Source organism: Myotis myotis, unplaced genomic scaffold, assembly GCF_014108235.1.
Source record: "Myotis myotis isolate mMyoMyo1 unplaced genomic scaffold, mMyoMyo1.p scaffold_m19_p_17, whole genome shotgun sequence".
NCBI classification, from domain to species: Eukaryota; Metazoa; Chordata; class Mammalia; order Chiroptera; family Vespertilionidae; genus Myotis; species Myotis myotis.
This window is the reverse complement of record NW_023416321.1, coordinates 36,598,297-36,614,452: the sequence shown is the minus strand read 5'-3', so window position 1 is coordinate 36,614,452 and position 16,156 is coordinate 36,598,297.

The following is a 16,156-nucleotide window of genomic DNA, read 5'->3' as shown; positions in this document are numbered from 1 at the left end:
CTGGTTCACAGGTAGATGCTCACTGAGCCACCCCTGCCGGGCAGATTCTTGTTATTCGGGTGCCCGTTCAAAAGTAACTGGTTGGAGTAGCTTTCCATCCTATCTAATGTTGCCTCAAACTCCGCTACCCCTCCCGAGTATCAGTTACAGGGAAGGGCTATGATTGGCCCTGTTTGGGTCTGATGCTCACCCCTGGACCAATCATTATATTCAGGGGAAAGGGATAGTAGGATTAGCCAAATCTGGGTCACTAGTTACCCCAATTGTGGGGTCTGGCTTTTGTGTTCGCCTCACTACAATAGGGAAGGGAGTGACTATTCTCAGAAAGGGATATTGTGTATATACAGTGTGTTCCCCCCCCCCTCATGCCCCCCAATGTTAATGGCTGGTAGCTCAATGGATGTTTCTTTTCAGATTTAACCATTGGAATTAATAATTATTCAAAGTGTGTATACATTTTTTGGGACACCCTGTATATCCAGTACACGCCTAGCAGAAAAGAAAACTTTCTCTTATGTTCGTCATTGGGATTAGGCTCTAGACTCTTAAGGTCCATCATTACTGTCTGCAACTATCCAGGAAGTTTGTTAACCCTGGGTCAGTTGAAATATCCATTTTCCTTGCCCAGGCTAACTAGTGGGGAAAATTACACATTTGGGGGAAGAGCCCCAGGATCAATGTATAATTTCCACTTTCCAAAGGTTTGTCACTGCTCCCCAGAAATCATTTTCTGTTTCCCTAGTCAGCTTGCCTACCATTTTCCACGATTGCCATTTCAACCTTCATTCTGCTCAAGCCATGAGCCAAGAGGAGTCCGTTACCATCACAATTCATTGCCAGCCACATTCATCCCAAAATGCCCAGACTACGAAAGTATCCTGCCTGAGAACCACATCTGGTTCTATTGACTTTACCTAATGTACCTGCATTAATGGGCATCTGCGTCAAGAGCCTAGATCAGTGATTCTCAGACTTGGTTGCACATTGGAATCCCCTGGGGACCTTTACAATATTAATGTCCAGCACCACCCATATAGATTCTGTTGCAATTAATCTCAGATATAATCTGGGCAAGGTTGTTTTCTGTTTTTGTTTTGTGTATGTGTGTTTTTGGAGAGGGGTTTGTGTTTGCTTTTTTAGCTTTCCAAGTGATTCTAACATGCAGCTAACAAGGTTGAAAAACCAATAGCCTAGGTCAGTGGTTCCCAAAGTGTAGTCTCTGAATCAGAAATTCAGGGGTTAGGGCTCAACCGTCTGTGTTTAACAAGCTCTTCAGGGGTTCTGATGCACACTAAAGTTTGTTCCAGACATTGACAGTGCTTCATTTGATCAGCCCTTGTATGTTAGACAGGAAAAGGATAAGTTCTATCCTCCAGGCTATTCCCCTGCCTACCTGATTTATCAGACTACCCCAGCAGTTCTCAACCTGTGGGTCGCAACCCCTTTGGGGGTTGAACGACCCTTTCACAGGGGTCGCCTAAGACCATCGGAAAACACATATATAATTACATTTTGTTTTTGTGATTAATCACTATGCTTTAATTATGTTCAATTTGTAACAATGAAATTGGGGGTCACCGCAACATGAGGAACTGTGTTAAAGGGTCGCGGCATTAGGAAGGTTGAGAACCACTGCACTAACCAGTGTAGGGGCCATCTGGAGCAGTGGGAATCTACTGAAGAAAGGAGATCAAGGCATATGATCCACAAATGCCATTCCAGTATCCAGTGTGAACGAGGATGCGAATGACTGGATAGGGGCTGATGTTTCATGGTCTCCTAACAAGCTCAGGACTTTCACTGAATAGATTTTTATGAGCAGTGTTGCTCCTCTTGGGGAAAAAAATGGCAGGTAGGAACCTTGTCTGCCTTCTTCAATTCACACAGGGACAGGCACATGAAAAATAAAAGACATACTGCTCATGTTCACCCTTGTCCTTTCTCTTCTGTCTGTGGAACACATGGGAAGGGGGGCTACCAGCACCAGCTACACTCATTTCTAAAACTTTAAATCACATCATCTATCTGATTAGTTTACAACTCTGTTTTGGGCCTGGTGCTGCTTGCAATTATATTTTCAGCTGTCTTTTGTCATCTCAGTGTCATCTCAGACAGCATGTAAGTGTAAGCCATTGTTAGGATTCTGGAAGAAATGACCATAAGCATATACACACACACACACCCCAAAAACCTTCAGGTCTTTCAATAACCACATTCCAAGTTATTACTGTTATTGTAGGTAGCTAGATATTAATAAAGGAAGGGAGCCAAGGGAATCAGACATTAATGAGCATAACCAACTGGGGAACATGAGCCTGCTTGCTTTACCGGGAAGTCACAGCTTCACACATTCCCCAGGGAATCGCCCATCTGTTCCCCCAAGATCACTAGGGGAAGGGATGGAACAAAAAGAGGGAGGTAGGCACAGGCACAATAGTTGCCAAGATGGTGAACATAGAGGCCTGTCAGTCCAGCCTGGGAGAAGAACAGATTGGTTAGAAGGCGGACCCAGTGCAAACCCTGCAAAAGTCTGGGAAATTGACTTGTTATTTTGAAAGTGGGCCTGGCCCTTCCCAGGAGCAAGATGATGTACAGTGACTTGCCCCATGTAATTGCGTATTCATTCTCCTAAATATACAGAACCAAGCAGCATGGCAGTTGTTAAAACTTTTCCATGGAGTTTAATTGCATCTTACTTCTCCTTTAAAGTAAAATTTCTGCATACATTTTTCAGTGCTAACATTATTACAATTATGTAATAACTGCAAGGGTTATAATATAAATTATAAAAATTATAACTACATTTTTGCCATCTTTGTAATCCTTTATTTTTTATTTTAAATAAACTTTTTGCAATATAATCTTATGCTGTACAACATATGTGGTACACCTTAAACTAATACAATAGTTTCTGTCAATTACATCTCAATAAAACTGAATAAAAAGTAAACTTTTAATTTTAGAACAGCTTTAGATTGATAGAAAAATTGCAAAAATGGTACAGAGTCCCATATACCCTACATCCAATTTCCCCTGTTCACATCTTGCAAGAATATGGTACATTTATTATGATTAATGAACCAGTGGATACATTGTTCCTAATTAAAGTCCATAACTTATTCAGATGTCTAGTTTTTACTTACTATCCTTTTCCTGTCCCAGAATCCCATCTAGAATACACATTACAGTTAGTAGTTATGTCTCTTTAGGCTCCTCTGACAGCATTTTTTTTAAGATGACAGCACAATCCACAACATGGCCACAGGAGGTGCAGAAGCAAATCAAAACAACTGCCCCGTTCCTCTGAGCCTCGCAAAGGAGGCGGGCATTGGTTTATCAGCTCAGGAGGCATTCATGTGAACAGTGCACAGCTTCCTTCGCAAGCTTTCATATGGTGGGTCTTGAAATTTTGTTGTAATTTGAAGGGTTTGGCTTTATTCCAAATGAACTTTCTATCGTATGCTTTCAAAGTACTCAACATCACATAAAATGTCCAGGGACACCACACAGACACGAGGCTGTTCCCCTGGTGAACAGAAGACAGACACAGATTTCGGGGGCCCCTCAGGAGACTGCGGTGTAGAACTTCCGGATGGGATTTTTAGAGCAGTTTTAGGTTTACCACAAAATTGGGAAAGAAGTTCAGAGACTTTCCTGCCCAGTGCATTTCCTGTTTTCCTCATTATCAGCATCGCTCACTAGAATGGTACTTTTTTTTTTTAACCAAGGACTAACCTATTGACACATCATAATCAGCTGAAGTCTATGGTTTACCGTAGGGTTCACTCTTGGTGTTGTACATTCTATGGGTATGGACAAAAATTTAATGAACTCCATCAATCATTATAAAAATCAGATAGAGTATATTCATTCCCCTAAAAGTATTGTACTGTGCCTATTCATGTCTCTCCCCCTTCCTCCTAGAAACCACTGATATTTTTATCTCCATAGTTTTACCTGTCATAGAATGTCATACAGTTGTAACCATACAGTGTATAACCTTTTCAAATTGGCTTTTTTTTTCACTTAGTAATATGCATTTAGGGTCTATCCATATCTTTTCATGGGTTCATAGCTCATTACTTTTTATCACTGAATAATATCCCATTGTCCAAATGTATCCAGATTTGTTTATGCATTCATGTACTAAAGGCAGGTTATCTTTGTTTGTAATTTTTGGAAATTGGGAATAAAGCTACTACATTAATAAAGTAAAAGAGAAAAGAAAGTCTAGGATGGGGGCAGAGCTATCTATATTTTAATCCCCCAGGTGATTAAAATATAAAATATAAATCTAAAAGTCACCTCAACTCTGAGGAACAAGGCTGTCAATCCAAATTCAGTATCCAAGTAACACAGCAGCCTAGATACTGAAATTCACACTCAAGAGAATTAATAATGAATATTTCAGTAAACATGCGCCAAGCACATAAGTATACAGACATCCTTAAGCATACATTCAGGAGATGCTACCAAATCTCATTTTCAATGTGGTTACTGAAACCTGAAATACTTTTATTTACCCTCGGAACGTTGTATGCATGTTGGATAAGGTCTCCTAACAACCCGAAAAAATGTTGTTTGTCCAATAACACAAGTGAAATAACTTACCCTTGCAATGAGCAGCATGAAAGAATGCTGTGGCGTTATAGTCATAAAACAAAAGGAAAGCAGATAAGAAGGAATATTTTATTTATCTGAAGTGTTGATGTTGAGTAAATAGAACAAGAATAAAAGAAAATGTGAACACAGAGTTATCGAGAGAACCATCTGAATTATTTCAAGAATTCTAAAGATGGTTAGTCCATTTTTACCCCAGAATCCAAGACTGCCTTTTCTCTTAGGGTTTCCTTTCAGGTATTCTCACCTGCATATACCGTAGAATTACCTTGGGAACTAAGAAAACAAAAAGAAAACAAACAAAAAAAGAAGTCTCCTGAGGTGTTAGTGTGCTAGGACTATCATAATAAAGTACCACAAACAATGGGGCTTACACAACAGAAATTTATTTTTTCAGGGTTCTGGAAGCTGGGACGTCCAACATCACGGTGTCAACAGCGTGGGTTTCTCCCGCAGCCTCTCTCCTCGCCTCGTAGACGGCTGTCTGCTTATTGTGTCCTCACATGACCTTTCCTTGATGCAGAGTATCCCTGGCATTTCCTCTTTTCTTAAAAGGACATCAGTCAGATTGGATTTGGGCCCCACCCTTATGACCTCATTTTACCTTAATTAGCTCCTTAAAGGCCCTCTCTCCTAATGCTGTCACCTTGGAGGTTAGGATTTCAACATATGAATTTGGGAGAGATGACGATTCAGCCCATCATACGATGCTTATTTTAAAAATGATACTTTTCTCAGAGCTTTCCGGGATCGAGAACCACTGCTGAGCCTGAGCTTTGGAGACAGCCCTGTGCTACCCGTGGGCTTCGAGCACTTACTAGCTCTGCACCCCTGGGAAGATGACCTGAGCTTGAGTCTCAGTGTCCTCTCCTGTAAAATGCAGTGACATTAGAACACAGGGTTCTGGTGAGAATTAAATGCACAACAAGTACTTAGCACACGCCAGGCACTAGAGTGGACGCGGCGGCAGTTACCACGGCAGCTGCTGCTAGTGCAAATAAGGAGAACGAGCTTTTCTGGAGGAAGCAGGAAGGAGTTGGAACAATGGGGTAGAAAGAAAGGGTGTCTGTGTGAGAAAGGTTATCTGAAGTGGAATCAAGTAGCTGGGGAGTCGTTAAAGGCACAGGAGCGGGAGCTATGTTTATGTATCTAGGCATCCTCTCCCTGAGCATGGATGACGAGACAGTGTCCTCCCTGGGCATCAGGTGGCGCCCCGAGCCTGCACATCAGAGTCAACTGTGGCTGGGAAAGTGGATGAGAAGGAAAAAGTTGAGTCTCCGAGAGCATGCGTCCATCTGACACAGCTGCCACTTTGTACAGAGAGGGCATCTTAAGTCAATGTTTACATTTCACTGAAGCCATAAAATTCAGTCTATAGATAAATCCTCTAGATTTCCCCCCCTGATTATTTGTATATCAAGGGACATATTAAAACACTAGAGGCCCAATGCATGAAATTTGTGCAAGAGTAGGCCTTCCTTCCCCCGGCTGCTGGCACCAGCTTCCCTCTGGCACCCGGGACCTGGGCTTCCCTCACAGCCCCAGCTTCATCCAGAAGGTCGTTCGGAAGGATATCTGGAAGGCCGTCCAGTCTAATTAGCATATTACACTTTTATTATTATAGATGTACTGTGACAGGTAAATAAGTTTGTTTTTAATAATTAGGTCCCATATTGTTAATTATAGAGTACTACTATTCATCATAAACAATACTAGGACAATGCTAGATTAAAGTGATATATTTTCTCAGTGATTTATCCACATCAGCTAAATTAAGGAGGAAAATTAAAAATCCTTTATATAAAGGATCTAGCTAAGCAACATCAAGACTGTCAAGTTTTGCCCTAACTGGTTTGGCTCAGTGGATAGAGCGTCGGCCTGCAGACTGAAGGGTCCCAGGTTCGATTCCGGTCAAGGGCATGCACCTTGGTTGTGGGCACATCCCCACTTAGGGGTTATGCAGGAGGCAGCTGATCGATGTTTCTCTCTCATCGATATTTCTAACTCTCTATCCTTCTCCCTTCCTCTCTGTAAAAAATCAATAAAATATATTTAAAAAAAAAAGACTGTCAAGTTTCAACTGCTTTTGCACGTGTCTTTAAAATACCAGATAACAGCCCACTTTGGCTCAGTGGATAGAATATCAGCTCGAGAACTGAGGGGTCTCGGGTTTGATTCCAGTCAGGAGTAGGCTCGATCCCCGGCCCCAGTCAGGGCACCCCAGTGCCCCGCGTGCAGGAGGCAGCCCATCAATGTGTCTCTCTCACATCAATGTTTCTCTCTCTCTCTCTCTGTCTCTCCCCCTCCCTTCCACTCCCTCTTAAAAAAAAAGAATCAATGGAAAAAATATCCTCAGGTGAGGATTAACAACAACAAAGCATCAGATAACATTTTATTAAGGCAGGAAAAAACATGCACACTGTATGTTATAACAGTATGTTAGTGTATTACTTATTATCATAAGTAACATAACCCACATGCCAAACCAGACAAGCCATTTCTGCTGGCAAATGCAGCAGTGAAACACGGGCCCTGGTGGAGGCAAGAAAGAGAAAACGTGAGGAGAAGTCATGACAGCTGAGACAGACTGTCCCAGTGATACCCACTCCTCTCAGCGTCCTGGAGGTTTAGCTGGGCGCAAGGCAGCCGCAGTCTTCCCTGAGCTGCGCGTGGCCCTGTGGCGGCCGGTGGGAAGTTTCCTTGAGAGGCACATGGCAAGTGTCCCCTCCACGCCCTGCCTGGAACGTGGTTTTGATGACAGGAGCTCCACCTTATACCTGCAGGCTGAGGCTGTGCCCTAGGAGGACAGAGTGAGAAGCTACAAACAGCCCGGATCCCAGGTGCTACAGGGGCTCCATGGAAACCCTGAATTGTCCCCCTCGGGACAATGGAGAGGAAAATAAACATAAATAATGCGGAAGCCACTGTTATTTCAGGTCTTAAATCACAATCCGACTGATACATCATAGAAGAACGCTAACTTTGTTTACACAGACTATTTCAAGAAAATAATATGGATCCGGGAAGGGAAGATCGAGTAGAGAAGGTGGTGAGAGGGAGAGGAAGACAACCCTTTTAAAACCGAGTAGCGTCAGGCCGAAAAGCAGCGGAGACGGGGAGGACACTGCCATGAATGCTTGGCTGACGGGAGTCCTCTCGCTGCTGTCTGCACAGGAGCCGGACGCCTAGAGCGGGAGGACCTTCGGGCCCCTGCTGGCCCTGCTAGAATTAGTCACCAAACCAGTATGGGGAGGGGGGGCGGGGGGTTAATCAAGGTCCTAAGTTTCTGAGATAAGAGAGTAACAAGTGGAGGTGAAGCTTAAGGTATTAATCATCCAATAAATTATTACTGAGTCACCATTGACAGGCACTTTTTCCCCAATAAGCAGTTTACTTTTGTAATGACTGAGACGTTCCGGGATGATTGTAAGGAATGGTAGATAAGACACTATACTTTAGTGTTTTTTGTCCTAGTCTCTTCCTCTGGGAAAAGGGATGCTTTGGCCCTGGCCAGTGTTGCTAGGTGGTTAGAGCAGCCATCTGCACACCCCACCGAAGGATCGTGGGTTGGATTCCCCATCAAGAGAGGGCATGTACCTGGGTTGTAGGCTCCAGCTCGTTGGGGCCCGTATGGGAGGCAGCCAATCAATGTGTCTCTCTGGCATCGATGTTTCTCTCTCCCCAACCCCTTCCACTCTCTAAGAATCAATGGAAAAAATATCCTCCGGTGAGGATTAACAAAGATAGATAGATAGATAGATAGATAGATAGATAGATAGATAGATAGAATGCTTTGATCATTATACCAGGGGCCCATTACCTGAGAAAGTCACAGATGGGTTCCTCCAGGAAAGCCAACATCAAACTATGAGGCCCTGTGCCTTGTCTCTAGTCCAGAGACATCCTGTTAGGCATTTGGTGCAATCCCTCTCGAGCCGCTAGAATTAGCAGCATATAGACGACGATAGCTGTTGGTGTCCTCTTTTTGTTTTGTTTTTGTGTTATGAACTTTTATCATTTTTTTAAATATATTTTATTGATTTTTTACAGAGAGGAAGGGAGAGGGATAGAGAGTTAGAAACATCAATGAGAGAGAAGCATCGATCAGCTGCCTCCTGCATACCCCCTACTGGGGATGTTCCTGCAACCCAGGTACATGCCCTTGACCGGAATCAAACCTGGGACCCTTTAGTCCCCAGGCCGACGCTCTATCCAGTGAGCCAAACCGGCCAGGGCATGAAGTTTTGTCTTGGGTACTTACAATTGCTTTAAAAATAAAGTGCTGTGGCTGAAAGTTATATTTAAAAGGAAGAAGTTCTTTCAGCAAACCATCCGAGGTCTTCCTGTTCGGCTTTTCCCTGATCCCCCCGCACGAGCATCTGTCTGTGTTGAGGGCCCCCAGGCCACCCTCAGGTTTGATGATTCACTAGCGTGACTCACCAGTCAGACAGCTGGGATACTGTTTTACTGTGGCGAAAGGGGACAGATTAAATCAACAAAGGGAAAGGGCACACAAGGTGGAGTCCAAGAAAGACTAGAGTGAAGCTTCCAATTGTCTGCTGCCGGTAGGATCACATGGACAGCATCACTTTGCTCTCCCAGCAATGATGTGTGTCGACGTGTACAACGTGTTGCCAAACAGGGAAGCTCTGCCAAGCCTCAGAGTTCAGCATTTGTATTGAAGTCAGTTATGGAAGCAAGGAGTGCCCTTGGGACTGACCTCAGCTAGTCAGGGTCCTTTCCGGGAGTCAAACTGATGCAGTGCGTTGCCCTGGCCGGTTTGGCTCAGTGGATAGAGCATCGGCCTGCAGACTGGAAGGTCCCTGGTTCGATTCTGGTCAAGGGTATATGCCGGGTTGTGGGCTCAATCCCCAGTAGTGGGCATGCAGGAGGCAGCCAATCAATGATTCTCCTATCATTGATGTTTCTATCTCTTTCTTCCTCTCCCTTCCTCTCCGAAACCAATAAAAATTTATATTTAAAAAAAAAAACTGATGCAGTGTGGCCCAAAGCCTATCATGGTTGGGTTCTCTCGCCTGGTTCTATCCAGGATCTCCAGCCAGTCTTTTTTTATAAAAAAAAAATCCTCACCTGAGGATATTTTTCCATTGATTTTTTAGAAAGAGTGGAAGAGAGATGGAAAGACAGAAAGAAACAGCGATGTGAGAGTAACACACTGATTGGTCGCCTCCTGCACGGGCCATGACCAAGGCTGGGGAGGAGCCTGCCATCGAGGCATGTGCCATTGACCAGAATCAAACCTGGGACCCTTCAGTCCTCAGGCCGATGCTCTAAACCGGCTAGGGCAAAAACTATATCTTAATGGTCAGCACCCTCCATCTCTGGGCTACCTTGCATTTCCCTGATTTGGGGTACACAAACGACTGCAGGAGATTTCAAGAGATGTCAGAAGCTCTGACCCTTCTCAACATGGACATTCAGGCTGGTTACAAGACATGACAAGTCAGAATGTGTCCATTCACTTCCAGAATTGCACCCACTGCGTTTCCATCTGGTGTGGCACACATAAGGAGGACCAGAAAAACTGTCCTCCAGGCTTACTTCCGGATCCGTCATTTACGTAGGAAATGTACGAGCCTGGGAGGTGCATAGCTGGCCGTTTTGCATCACAAAATAAATTCACAGATATATTTTAATTGCTCACATTTTTGTCATCTCTTTTTTCACAGAGTAGATTTTCAGGAACTAGTCTGGTGGAAGGTATCCTCACTTCCATTGCATTCATAGGATTCTTCCCTGAAATGAATTCTTTGAGTTGTAAAGCTTGGCTTAGGCCAGACAGCATTTTCGCGTTTATTACATTCAAGCAGTTTCTCTCCCATATGAATCACCTGCGGTCGAATAAGGTCTGAACTATAATTGAAGGCCTTCCCACACTTACGGCACTGACAGGGTTTCTCTCCAGAATGAAGCCTTTGATGTTGAATGAGACTCAAGCTCTGATGAAAGGCTTTACCACATTGGATAAATTACGGGGTTTCTCTCACAAGCAGACACAGTGATGTAGATAGAGCAAGGTGTGCGGCTGAGGCATGGCTTTCCATCAGTCATTACCTTCAAAGGGGTTCTGTCCTAGCCCAGCCTCATGCATGGCTCCATGGTTGATCATCGGCCTATGAGCCAGGGGGTCGCAGTTTGATTCCAGCCGAGGGCACATGCCCAGGCTGTGGGTTCAATCCCCAAGAGAGGGCGTGCAGGAGGCAGCAGCCGACCCGTGATTCTCTCTCATCATTGATGTTTCTATTTCCTCCCTCTCCTTTCCTCTCTGAAATCAATAAAAAATATATATATATATATATTTCTTTTTAAAAAGGGAGGGTTCTCTTCTCGCACGAAGTCTCCGGACTGGGAAGGCTGAATTATGTCTAAATGTTTCCCCACACTCCTACATGCATAGGTTTTTTTCCCAGTGTGAACTCGCTGATGTTCACTGAGGCTCCTCCACGCTCAGTGCTCCCCCAGAGGCTCCTCCCAAACGAGCTTCCTGAGGTTGGGCAATGCATGAGCTCCCCCAGGAGCCCTTCTCTACACGGGCCAACGCTGTCTCACTGTGAAGTCTCCGATGCTGAACAAGTCGAAATCGCCACCTCAGAAGTTTCCACGCGTTCCTTACTCTCACAAGGGTTTTTCCACTCTGAATCCAATAATACCCAGTGAGTTCTGACGTCCCTTTGGAAACTGTCCAGCATTTACGGCGTGTACGTCGTTTTTCTCCTGCATGGGCTATATCCTGTGTGGCACGTGGCACACATTCCTCTGGCCACACGTTTTCACCCAGCTCGTTAGTACAAATGAAGGAAATGGGTAAGTCCTTGCTGTGGGGAGGGCAGCACTTGCTCCTTGTCGGAGGAATCCAACTGACATAAACTCCAAGGAGAACAAACTTTCTCAAGTGAAAAACGCACGCACCTTTCAGCTGGACAATTCCATTTCTAGTAACGCATTCTTCAGGGAGACGTGTTGTGTGTAAATGACAAGTGTACAAGGTCACTTACAAGGTTATTGAGTGCAACATGGTTCCCAATGGCAAATGGTTTGAAACACTCTAAATGGACCCATGGGAAAGTGGCTAAGTAAATGATGATATAGCCATAAAAGGGCATACCTTGCAGCCACGACTGAAAATGAAGAAGCTCTTCCTGCCCTAGCCGGTTTGGCTCAATGGATAGAGCGTCGGCCTGTGGACTGAAGGGTCCAGGGTTCGATTCTGGTCAAGGGCATATACTCAGGTTGAAGGCTTGATCCCCACTGGGGAGGGGGGTGCAGTGCAAGAAGCAGCCAATCAATGATTCTCGTTATTGATGTTTCTCTCTCTCCCTCTCCCTTCCTCTCTGAAATCAATAAAAATATATTTTAAAAAACAAACAACCAAAAAGTAACTCTTCCGCCCTGACCAGTCTGGCTCAGTGGACAGAGCGTCGGCCTGTGGACTAAAGGGTCCCGGGTTCGATTCCGGTCAAGGGCATGTACCTTGGTTGCGGGCACATCCCCAGTAGGGAGTGTGCAGGAGGCAGCTGATCGACGTTTCTAACTCTCTATCCCTCTCCCTTCCTCTCTGTAAAAAATCAATAAGATATACTTAAAAAAAAAAAAAGGCTCTTCTTATCTTTTCCTCCCTTTTATCCCCTGCCCCATAACCCTCTACCTCCCACCCCCACTTATTTTTTCCTCTTAAAACTGGGTGTCGTACATTTCAGAGAGCATAAGCATACATTCTCAGAGACAGGAGTTCGGAAGGGCCTGGCCTTCAGAAACAACTGGCTCGGGAAATGCTGGTGCCTGGGGCTCTGGGTAGGGGCTCAGCCGCCCCTCTGTGGGTCAGTCCGCCTGTCTTCGGTTCGGCCTCTGCCTCTGTGGTGGGCTGCTTCCTGAGCCTTTGCTTCCATCTTGACTGAGTGGCCCACTTTGCAGAGCTCTCTGCTGTTGGTGCCACTTGACCAATGTCAGAATTTCCTGGATTTTCCTCTAGGCAACCTACGAAAGGAGAGAGTTTTGAAATTTCTACCTGGTCAAAAGTTACTGAAAGTTGTTTTACTTTTCAAAAACTTCACAAGAAGTTGATTGGGAGATTAATTACACATACTAGTCAGTTTTGTCTGCTAGTAAGTTTTTGAAATCACCTGCTAAAAGGGGGATTAAGAATGTTTGGCTCAGTGGATAGAAATGGGCCACAGGCTGGAGGGTCCCAGGTTCAACTCCAGTCAAGGGCGCATACCTCGGTTGCAGGCTCAATCCTTGTGGAGGCGCATGTGGGAGGCAACCAGTCAATGTAGCTCTGTCACATCAATGTTTATCTTTGTCTCTCCTCCTCCCTTCCACTCTCTCTAAAAATCAATGGAAAAATATCTTCGAGTGAACATTAACAACAGCAAAAAGAGTGTTTGGGCCTTAGCTGGTTTGGCTCAGTGGATAGAGCGTCCGCCTGCGGACTAAAGGGTCCCAGGTTCGATTCCGGCCAAGGGCACGTGCCCAGGTTGTGGGCTCCATTCCCAGTGGAGGGGGTGCAGGAGGTAGCTGATTAATGATTCTGTCTCATCACTGACGTTTCTATCTCTCTCTCCCTCTGAAATATATATATACATATACATATATATATATATATACATATACATGCATATATATATATATGTTTTTTAAGAGTGTTTGGCACTAGCAAAAGACATCGAGTGGCTGAATGGATAAAAAAACATGACCCATACATCTGCTGTCTACAAGAAACCCACCTCATTAGAAGGGACTCACACAGACTGAAAGTGAAAGGATGGAAACATATCTTTCAGGCAAATGGAAAGGAAAAGAAAGCTGGGGTAGCAATACTTATATCGGACAAAATAGACCTCAAAGTGAAGGCCATAACAAGAGATAAGGAAGGCCACTTCATAATACTAAAGGGATCAATACAACAAGAAGATATAACCCTGGTAAACATATATGCACCCAATGCAGGAGCACCCAAATTCATAAAAAAACTCCTGGAAGATATCAAAGGAGACATCGACAACAATACAGTCATAGTAGGGGACTTTAATACACCACTAACAGCACTGGATAAGTCCTATAGACAAACAATCAGCAAAGATACAGCAATCCTAAATGACTCACTAGATCAGATGGACTTAATAGACATCTTCAGAACACTTCACCCCAAAGCCAGGGAATATACGTTCTTCTCAAGTGCTCATGGGACATACTCAAAAATAGACCATATATTGGGTCACAAGCAAAGTATCCCCAAATTCAAGAAAATTGAAATCATAAAAAGCGTCTTCGCAGACCACGATGGCATAATATTAGAAATAAACTACAATAAAAACAACCCAAAATACTCAAACACCTGGAAGCTGAATAGCATGCTATTAAATATTGATTGGGTTACCAATGAAATCAAAGAAGAAATTAAAAACATCCTGGAAACTAATGACAATGAAAACACAACAATCCAAAACCTATGGGACACAATGAAAGCAGTCCTGAGAGGGAAGTTTATAGCTCTACAGGCCTATCTCAACAAACAAGAAAAAATGGTAGTAAATCATCTAACTCTACAACTCAAAGAATTAGAAAGAGAGCAACAAGAAAACCCCAGAGTGAGCAGAAGGAAGGAGATAATAAAGATTAGAGCAGAAATAAATGACATAGAGACCAAAAAAACAATACAGAAAATCAATGAAACCAAGAGCTGGTTCTTTGAAAGGATAAACAAGATTGACAAACCTCTAGCCAGACTCACCAAGAAGCAAAGAGAGAGGACCCAAATAAACAAAATCAGAAACGATAGAGGCGAAATAACAACAGACCCCACAGAAATACAAATGATTGTTAAAAAATACTATGGACAGCTCTACTCCAACAAACTAGACAACCTGGAGGAAATGGACAAATTCCTAGAAAAATACACCATTCCAAAACTCAATCAGGAAGAATCTAAAAATCTCAACAGGCCAATAACTATGGAAGAAATTGAAGCAGTCATCAAAAAGCTTCCAGCAAACAAAAGCCCAGGACCAGACGGCTTCACAGGGGAGTTTTACCAAACATTCAAGGAAGAACTAAAACCTATCCTCCTCAGACTACTACAAAAATTCAAGAGGAAGGAACACTTCCAAGCTCATTCTATGAAGCCAGCATCACCCTAATACCAAAACCAGGTAAAGACAACACAATGAAAGAGAATTACAGGCCAATATCCCTCATGAACATAGATGCCAAAATCCTCAACAAAATCTTAGCAAATCGGATCCAGCAGTACATCAGAAAGATCATACACCATGACCAAGTAGGATTTATCCCAGGGATGCAAGGATGGTACAATATCCGCAAATCAATAAACGTGATACATCACATAAACAAATTGAAAGAAAAAAACCACATGGTCATATCAATTGATGCAGAAAAAGCATTTGACAAAATTCAACACCCATTTTTGATAAAAGCTCTCAGCAAGGTGGGAGTAGAAGGATCATACCTCAACATAATAAAAGCCATATATGACAGGCCCACAGCCAACATCATACTCAATGGACAAAAACTAACACCGTTTCCCCTAAGAACAGGAACAAGACAGGGATGCCCCCTCTCACCACTCCTGTTCAACATAGTACTGGAAGTGTTCGCCATTGCAATTCGGCAAGAAGAAGAAATAAAAGGCATCCAAATTGGAAAAGAGGAAGTAAAACTGTCCTTATTTGCAGACGACATGATATTATACATACAAAACCCTAGAGACTCCATCAAAAAGCTACTGGACTTAATACATGAATTTGGCAATGTAGCAGGATACAAAATTAACCCCAAGAAATCCGAGGCATTTCTATACACCAATAGTGAACTTTCAGAAAGAGAGATTATAAAAACAATCCCGTTTACCATCGCACCAAAAAAATTAAGCTACCTAGGAATAAACTTAACTAAAGAGGTAAAAGACCTCTACTCAGAAAACTACAGGACGTTGAAAAAAGATATAGAGGAAGACATAAACAGATGGAAGAACATACTGTGTTCATGGATTGGTAGAATCAACATCATTAAAATGTCCATACTACCCAAAGCAATCTATAAATTCAACGCACTTCCCATTAAAATACCAACGGCATACTTCAGAGATCTAGAACGAACTCTCCAAAAATTCATCTGGAATAAAAAAAGACCTCGAATAGCTGCAGCAATCCTGAAAAAGACCAAAGTAGGTGGGATCTCAATACCAGATATCAAGATGTATTACAAAGCCACTGTTCTCAAAACTGCCTGGTACTGGCACAAGAATAGGCATATAGATCAATGGAATAGAATAGAGAGCCCAGAAATCGGCCCGAACCAATATGCTCAATTAATATTTGACAAAGGAGGCAAGAACATACAATGGAGCCAAGATAGTCTCTTCAATAAATGGTGCTGGGAAAATTGGACAGATATATGCAAGAAAATGAAACTAGACCACCAACTTACACCATACACAAAAATAAACTCAAAATGGATAAAGGACTTAAATGTACGACAGGAAACTATAAAAATTCTA